This window comes from Poecilia mexicana, unplaced genomic scaffold (genome assembly GCF_051168715.1).
Source record: "Poecilia mexicana isolate PSO_F unplaced genomic scaffold, ASM5116871v1 scaffold_6, whole genome shotgun sequence".
Taxonomy (NCBI): domain Eukaryota; kingdom Metazoa; phylum Chordata; class Actinopteri; order Cyprinodontiformes; family Poeciliidae; genus Poecilia; species Poecilia mexicana.
The window spans coordinates 28,050,560-28,055,559 of record NW_028263375.1 but is presented as its reverse complement, the minus strand read 5'-3'; the positions used below and the strand labels follow the sequence as shown (position 1 = coordinate 28,055,559).

At 54.6% G+C, this 5,000-nt stretch overlaps 17 non-coding genes and 3 pseudogenes across 17 annotated transcripts in view; all 20 read left to right on the top strand.

The window, feature by feature from the left end:
• LOC148158827 (5S ribosomal RNA) overlaps positions 1-100 on the top strand; it is a 119-nt gene extending 19 nt beyond the window's left edge. The window contains exon 1 of the ribosomal RNA XR_015763188.1: positions 1-100. This exon is cut by the window's left edge and continues 19 nt beyond it. This is a non-coding gene — a ribosomal RNA (5S ribosomal RNA).
• A 137-nt stretch (positions 101-237) lies between these two features.
• LOC148158826 (5S ribosomal RNA) lies at positions 238-356 on the top strand. Its single transcript, XR_015763187.1, has one exon. It is a non-coding gene; the product is annotated as a 5S ribosomal RNA (ribosomal RNA).
• Positions 357-493: 137 nt separating this feature from the next.
• On the top strand, positions 494-612 carry LOC148158825 (5S ribosomal RNA). Its single transcript, XR_015763544.1, has one exon. It is a non-coding gene; the product is annotated as a 5S ribosomal RNA (ribosomal RNA).
• Positions 613-749: 137 nt separating this feature from the next.
• LOC148158824 (5S ribosomal RNA) lies at positions 750-868 on the top strand. The gene has a single exon (XR_015763646.1). It is a non-coding gene; the product is annotated as a 5S ribosomal RNA (ribosomal RNA).
• Positions 869-1,005: 137 nt separating this feature from the next.
• On the top strand, positions 1,006-1,124 carry LOC148158823 (5S ribosomal RNA). The gene has a single exon (XR_015763186.1). It is a non-coding gene; the product is annotated as a 5S ribosomal RNA (ribosomal RNA).
• A 137-nt stretch (positions 1,125-1,261) lies between these two features.
• Positions 1,262-1,380, top strand: LOC148158822 (5S ribosomal RNA). The gene has a single exon (XR_015763191.1). It is a non-coding gene; the product is annotated as a 5S ribosomal RNA (ribosomal RNA).
• Positions 1,381-1,517: 137 nt separating this feature from the next.
• LOC148158821 (5S ribosomal RNA) lies at positions 1,518-1,636 on the top strand. The gene has a single exon (XR_015763554.1). It is a non-coding gene; the product is annotated as a 5S ribosomal RNA (ribosomal RNA).
• Positions 1,637-1,773: 137 nt separating this feature from the next.
• LOC148158820 (5S ribosomal RNA) lies at positions 1,774-1,882 on the top strand (annotated as a pseudogene).
• Positions 1,883-2,019: 137 nt separating this feature from the next.
• LOC148158819 (5S ribosomal RNA) lies at positions 2,020-2,128 on the top strand (annotated as a pseudogene).
• A 137-nt stretch (positions 2,129-2,265) lies between these two features.
• LOC148158818 (5S ribosomal RNA) lies at positions 2,266-2,384 on the top strand. The gene has a single exon (XR_015763185.1). It is a non-coding gene; the product is annotated as a 5S ribosomal RNA (ribosomal RNA).
• A 137-nt stretch (positions 2,385-2,521) lies between these two features.
• Positions 2,522-2,640, top strand: LOC148158817 (5S ribosomal RNA). Its single transcript, XR_015763364.1, has one exon. It is a non-coding gene; the product is annotated as a 5S ribosomal RNA (ribosomal RNA).
• Positions 2,641-2,777: 137 nt separating this feature from the next.
• Positions 2,778-2,896, top strand: LOC148158816 (5S ribosomal RNA). The gene has a single exon (XR_015763184.1). It is a non-coding gene; the product is annotated as a 5S ribosomal RNA (ribosomal RNA).
• Positions 2,897-3,033: 137 nt separating this feature from the next.
• LOC148158815 (5S ribosomal RNA) lies at positions 3,034-3,152 on the top strand. The gene has a single exon (XR_015763474.1). It is a non-coding gene; the product is annotated as a 5S ribosomal RNA (ribosomal RNA).
• Positions 3,153-3,285: 133 nt separating this feature from the next.
• On the top strand, positions 3,286-3,404 carry LOC148158814 (5S ribosomal RNA). The gene has a single exon (XR_015763183.1). It is a non-coding gene; the product is annotated as a 5S ribosomal RNA (ribosomal RNA).
• A 137-nt stretch (positions 3,405-3,541) lies between these two features.
• Positions 3,542-3,660, top strand: LOC148158813 (5S ribosomal RNA). The gene has a single exon (XR_015763473.1). It is a non-coding gene; the product is annotated as a 5S ribosomal RNA (ribosomal RNA).
• A 133-nt stretch (positions 3,661-3,793) lies between these two features.
• On the top strand, positions 3,794-3,912 carry LOC148158812 (5S ribosomal RNA). The gene has a single exon (XR_015763542.1). It is a non-coding gene; the product is annotated as a 5S ribosomal RNA (ribosomal RNA).
• Positions 3,913-4,049: 137 nt separating this feature from the next.
• On the top strand, positions 4,050-4,168 carry LOC148158811 (5S ribosomal RNA; annotated as a pseudogene).
• A 133-nt stretch (positions 4,169-4,301) lies between these two features.
• Positions 4,302-4,420, top strand: LOC148158810 (5S ribosomal RNA). Its single transcript, XR_015763182.1, has one exon. It is a non-coding gene; the product is annotated as a 5S ribosomal RNA (ribosomal RNA).
• Positions 4,421-4,557: 137 nt separating this feature from the next.
• LOC148158809 (5S ribosomal RNA) lies at positions 4,558-4,676 on the top strand. The gene has a single exon (XR_015763181.1). It is a non-coding gene; the product is annotated as a 5S ribosomal RNA (ribosomal RNA).
• Positions 4,677-4,813: 137 nt separating this feature from the next.
• Positions 4,814-4,932, top strand: LOC148158808 (5S ribosomal RNA). Its single transcript, XR_015763179.1, has one exon. It is a non-coding gene; the product is annotated as a 5S ribosomal RNA (ribosomal RNA).
• Positions 4,933-5,000: the final 68 nt, after the last annotated feature.

Sequence of the window (5,000 nt, the reverse complement as noted above, 5' to 3'; positions counted from 1 at the left end):
TGAGAACGCCCGATCTCGTCTGATCTCGGAAGCTAAGCAGGGTCGGGCCTGGTTAGTACTTGGATGGGAGACCGCCTGGGAATACCAGGTGCTGTAAGCCTTTTTGTGCAGCAGAGGGTGCTGCTGCTCCCTTTGGGCTACGCGTCCGACATGCATTTAGTTTGTCAGGCCCAACAAAAAGCAAGCGCCAGCTAGCTGCTCTGCTGTACAAAATGCTGGAGCTGACTTTGCTTTTCGGCTTACGGCCACACTACCTTGAGAACGCCCGATCTCGTCTGATCTCGGAAGCTAAGCAGGGTCGGGCCTGGTTAGTACTTGGATGGGAGACCGCCTGGGAATACCAGGTGCTGTAAGCCTTTTTGTGCAGCAGAGGGTGCTGCTGCTCCCTTTGGGCTACGCGTCCGACATGCATTTAGTTTGTCAGGCCCAACAAAAAGCAAGCGCCAGCTAGCTGCTCTGCTGTACAAAATGCTGGAGCTGACTTTGCTTTTCGGCTTACGGCCACACTACCTTGAGAACGCCCGATCTCGTCTGATCTCGGAAGCTAAGCAGGGTCGGGCCTGGTTAGTACTTGGATGGGAGACCGCCTGGGAATACCAGGTGCTGTAATCCTTTTTGTGCAGCAGAGGGTGCTGCTGCTCCCTTTGGGCTACGCGTCCGACATGCATTTACTTTGTCAGGCCCAACAAAAAGCAAGCGCCAGCTAGCTGCTCTGCTGTACAAAATGCTGGAGCTGACGCTGCTTTTCGGCTTACGCCCACACTACCTTGAGAACGCCCGATCTCGTCTGATCTCGGAAGCTAAGCAGGGTCGGGCCTGGTTAGTACTTGGATGGGAGACCGCCTGGGAATACCAGGTGCTGTAAGCCTTTTTGTGCAGCAGAGGGTGCTGCTGCTCCCTTTGGGCTACGCGTCCGACATGCATTTAGTTTGTCAGGCCCAACAAAAAGCAAGCGCCAGCTAGCTGCTCTGCTGTACAAAATGCTGGAGCTGACGCTGCTTTTTGGCTTACGGCCACACTACCTTGAGAACGCCCGATCTCGTCTGATCTCGGAAGCTAAGCAGGGTCGGGCCTGGTTAGTACTTGGATGGGAGACCGCCTGGGAATACCAGGTGCTGTAAGCCTTTTTGTGCAGCAGAGGGTGCTGCTGCTCCCTTTGGGCTACGCGTCCGACATGCATTTACTTTGTCAGGCCCAACAAAAAGCAAGCGCCAGCTAGCTGCTCTGCTGTACAAAATGCTGGAGCTGACGCTGCTTTATGGCTTACGGCCACACTACCTTGAGAACGCCCGATCTCGTCTGATCTCGGAAGCTAAGCAGGGTCAGGCCTGGTTAGTACTTGGATGGGAGACCGCCTGGGAATACCAGGTGCTGTAAGCCTTTTTGTGCAGCAGAGGGTGCTGCTGCTCCCTTTGGGCTACGCGTCCGACATGCATTTACTTTGTCAGGCCCAACAAAAAGCAAGCGCCAGCTAGCTGCTCTGCTGTACAAAATGCTGGAGCTGACGCTGCTTTTCGGCTTACGGCCACACTACCTTGAGAACGCCCGATCTCATCTGATCTCGGAAGCTAAGCAGGGTCGGGCCTGGTTAGTACTTGGATGGGAGACCGCCTGGGAATACCAGATGCTGTAAGCCTTTTTGTGCAGCAGAGGGTGCTGCTGCTCCCTTTGGGCTACGCGTCCGACATGCATTTACTTTGTCAGGCCCAACAAAAAGCAAGCGCCAGCTAGCTGCTCTGCTGTACAAAATGCTGGAGCTGACGCTGCTTTTCGGCTTACGGCCACACTACTTTGAGAACGCCTGATCTCGGAAGCTAAGCAGGGTCGGGCCTGGTTAGTACTTGGATGGGAGACCGCCTGGGAATACCAGGTGCTGTAAGCCTTTTTGTGCAGCAGAGGGTGCTGCTGCTCCCTTTGGGCTACGCGTCCGACATGCATTTACTTTGTCAGGCCCAACAAAAAGCAAGCGCCAGCTAGCTGCTCTGCTGTACAAAATGCTGGAGCTGACGCTGCTTTTCGGCTTACGGCCACACTACTTTGAGAACGCCTGATCTCGGAAGCTAAGCAGGGTCGGGCCTGGTTAGTACTTGGATGGGAGACCGCCTGGGAATACCAGGTGCTGTAAGCCTTTTTGTGCAGCAGAGGGTGCTGCTGCTCCCTTTGGGCTACGCGTCCGACATGCATTTAGTTTGTCAGGCCCAACAAAAAGCAAGCGCCAGCTAGCTGCTCTGCTGTACAAAATGCTGGAGCTGACGCTGCTTTTTGGCTTACGGCCACACTACCTTGAGAACGCCCGATCTCGTCTGATCTCGGAAGCTAAGCAGGGTCGGGCCTGGTTAGTACTTGGATGGGAGACCGCCTGGGAATACCAGGTGCTGTAAGCCTTTTTGTGCAGCAGAGGGTGCTGCTGCTCCCTTTGGGCTACGCGTCCGACATGCATTTACTTTGTCAGGCCCAACAAAAAGCAAGCGCCAGCTAGCTGCTCTGCTGTACAAAATGCTGGAGCTGACTTTGCTTTTCGGCTTACGGCCACACTACTTTGAGAACGCCCGATCTCGTCTGATCTCGGAAGCTAAGCAGGGTCAGGCCTGGTTAGTACTTGGATGGGAGACCGCCTGGGAATACCAGGTGCTGTAAGCCTTTTTGTGCAGCAGAGGGTGCTGCTGCTCCCTTTGGGCTACGCGTCCGACATGCATTTACTTTGTCAGGCCCAACAAAAAGCAAGCGCCAGCTAGCTGCTCTGCTGTACAAAATGCTGGAGCTGACGCTGCTTTTCGGCTTACGGCCACACTACCTTGAGAACGCCCGATCTCGTCTGATCTCGGAAGCTAAGCAGGGTCGGGCCTGGTTAGTACTTGGATGGGAGACCGCCTGGGAATACCAGGTGCTGTAAGCCTTTTTGTGCAGCAGAGGGTGCTGCTGCTCCCTTTGGGCTACGCGTCCGACATGCATTTACTTTGTCAGGCCCAACAAAAAGCAAGCGCCAGCTAGCTGCTCTGCTGTACAAAATGCTGGAGCTGACGCTGCTTTTCGGCTTACGGCCACACTACTTTGAGAACGCCCGATCTCGTCTGATCTCGGAAGCTAAGCAGGGTCGGGCCTGGTTAGTACTTTGATGGGAGACCGCCTGGGAGTACCAGGTGCTGTAAGCCTTTTTGTGCAGCAGAGGGTGCTGCTGCTCCCTTTGGGCTACACGTCATGTATTTACTTTGTCAGGCCCAACAAAAAGCAAGCGCCAGCTAGCTGCTCTGCTGTACAAAATGCTGGAGCTGACTTTGGTTTTCGGCTTACGGCCACACTACCTTGAGAACGCCCGATCTCGTCTGATCTCGGAAGCTAAGCAGGGTCGGGCCTGGTTAGTACTTGGATGGGAGACCGCCTGGGAATACCAGGTGCTGTAAGCCTTTTTGTGCAGCAGAGGGTGCTGCTGCTCCCTTTGGGCTACGCGTCCGACATGCATTTACTTTGTCAGGCCCAACAAAAAGCAAGCGCCAGCTAGCTGCTCTGCTGTACAAAATGCTGGAGCTGACGCTGCTTTTCGGCTTACGGCCACACTACTTTGAGAACGCCCGATCTCGTCTGATCTCGGAAGCTAAGCAGGGTCGGGCCTGGTTAGTACTTTGATGGGAGACCGCCTGGGAGTACCAGGTGCTGTAAGCCTTTTTGTGCAGCAGAGGGTGCTGCTGCTCCCTTTGGGCTACACGTCATGTATTTACTTTGTCAGGCCCAACAAAAAGCAAGCGCCAGCTAGCTGCTCTGCTGTACAAAATGCTGGAGCTGACTTTGCTTTTCGGCTTACGGCCACACTACCTTGAGAACGCCCGATCTCGTCTGATCTCGGAAGCTAAGCAGGGTCGGGCCTGGTTAGTACTTGGATGGGAGACCGCCTGGGAATACCAGGTGCTGTAATCCTTTTTGTGCAGCAGAGGGTGCTGCTGCTCCCTTTGGGCTACGCGTCCGACATGCATTTACTTTGTCAGGCCCAACAAAAAGCAAGCGCCAGCTAGCTGCTCTGCTGTACAAAATGCTGGAGCTGACGCTGCTTTTTGGCTTACGGCCACACTACTTTGAGAACGCCCGATCTCGTCTGATCTCGGAAGCTAAGCAGGGTCGGGACTGGTTAGTACTTTGATGGGAGACCGCCTGGGAGTACCAGGTGCTGTAAGCCTTTTTGTGCAGCAGAGGGTGCTGCTGCTCCCTTTGGGCTACACGTCATGTATTTACTTTGTCAGGCCCAACAAAAAGCAAGCGCCAGCTAGCTGCTCTGCTGTACAAAATGCTGGAGCTGACTTTGCTTTTCGGCTTACGGCCACACTACCTTGAGAACGCCCGATCTCGTCTGATCTCGGAAGCTAAGCAGGGTCGGGCCTGGTTAGTACTTGGATGGGAGACCGCCTGGGAATACCAGGTGCTGTAAGCCTTTTTGTGCAGCAGAGGGTGCTGCTGCTCCCTTTGGGCTACGCGTCCGACATGCATTTAGTTTGTCAGGCCCAACAAAAAGCAAGCGCCAGCTAGCTGCTCTGCTGTACAAAATGCTGGAGCTGACTTTGCTTTTCGGCTTACGGCCACACTACCTTGAGAACGCCCGATCTCGTCTGATCTCGGAAGCTAAGCAGGGTCGGGCCTGGTTAGTACTTGGATGGGAGACCGCCTGGGAATACCAGGTGCTGTAAGCCTTTTTGTGCAGCAGAGGGTGCTGCTGCTCCCTTTGGGCTACGCGTCCGACATGCATTTAGTTTGTCAGGCCCAACAAAAAGCAAGCGCCAGCTAGCTGCTCTGCTGTACAAAATGCTGGAGCTGACGCTGCTTTTCAGCTTACGGCCACACTACCTTGAGAACGCCCGATCTCGTCTGATCTCGGAAGCTAAGCAGGGTCGGGCCTGGTTAGTACTTGGATGGGAGACCGCCTGGGAATACCAGGTGCTGTAAGCCTTTTTGTGCAGCAGAGGGTGCTGCTGCTCCCTTTGGGCTACACGTCATGTATTTACTTTGTCAGGCCC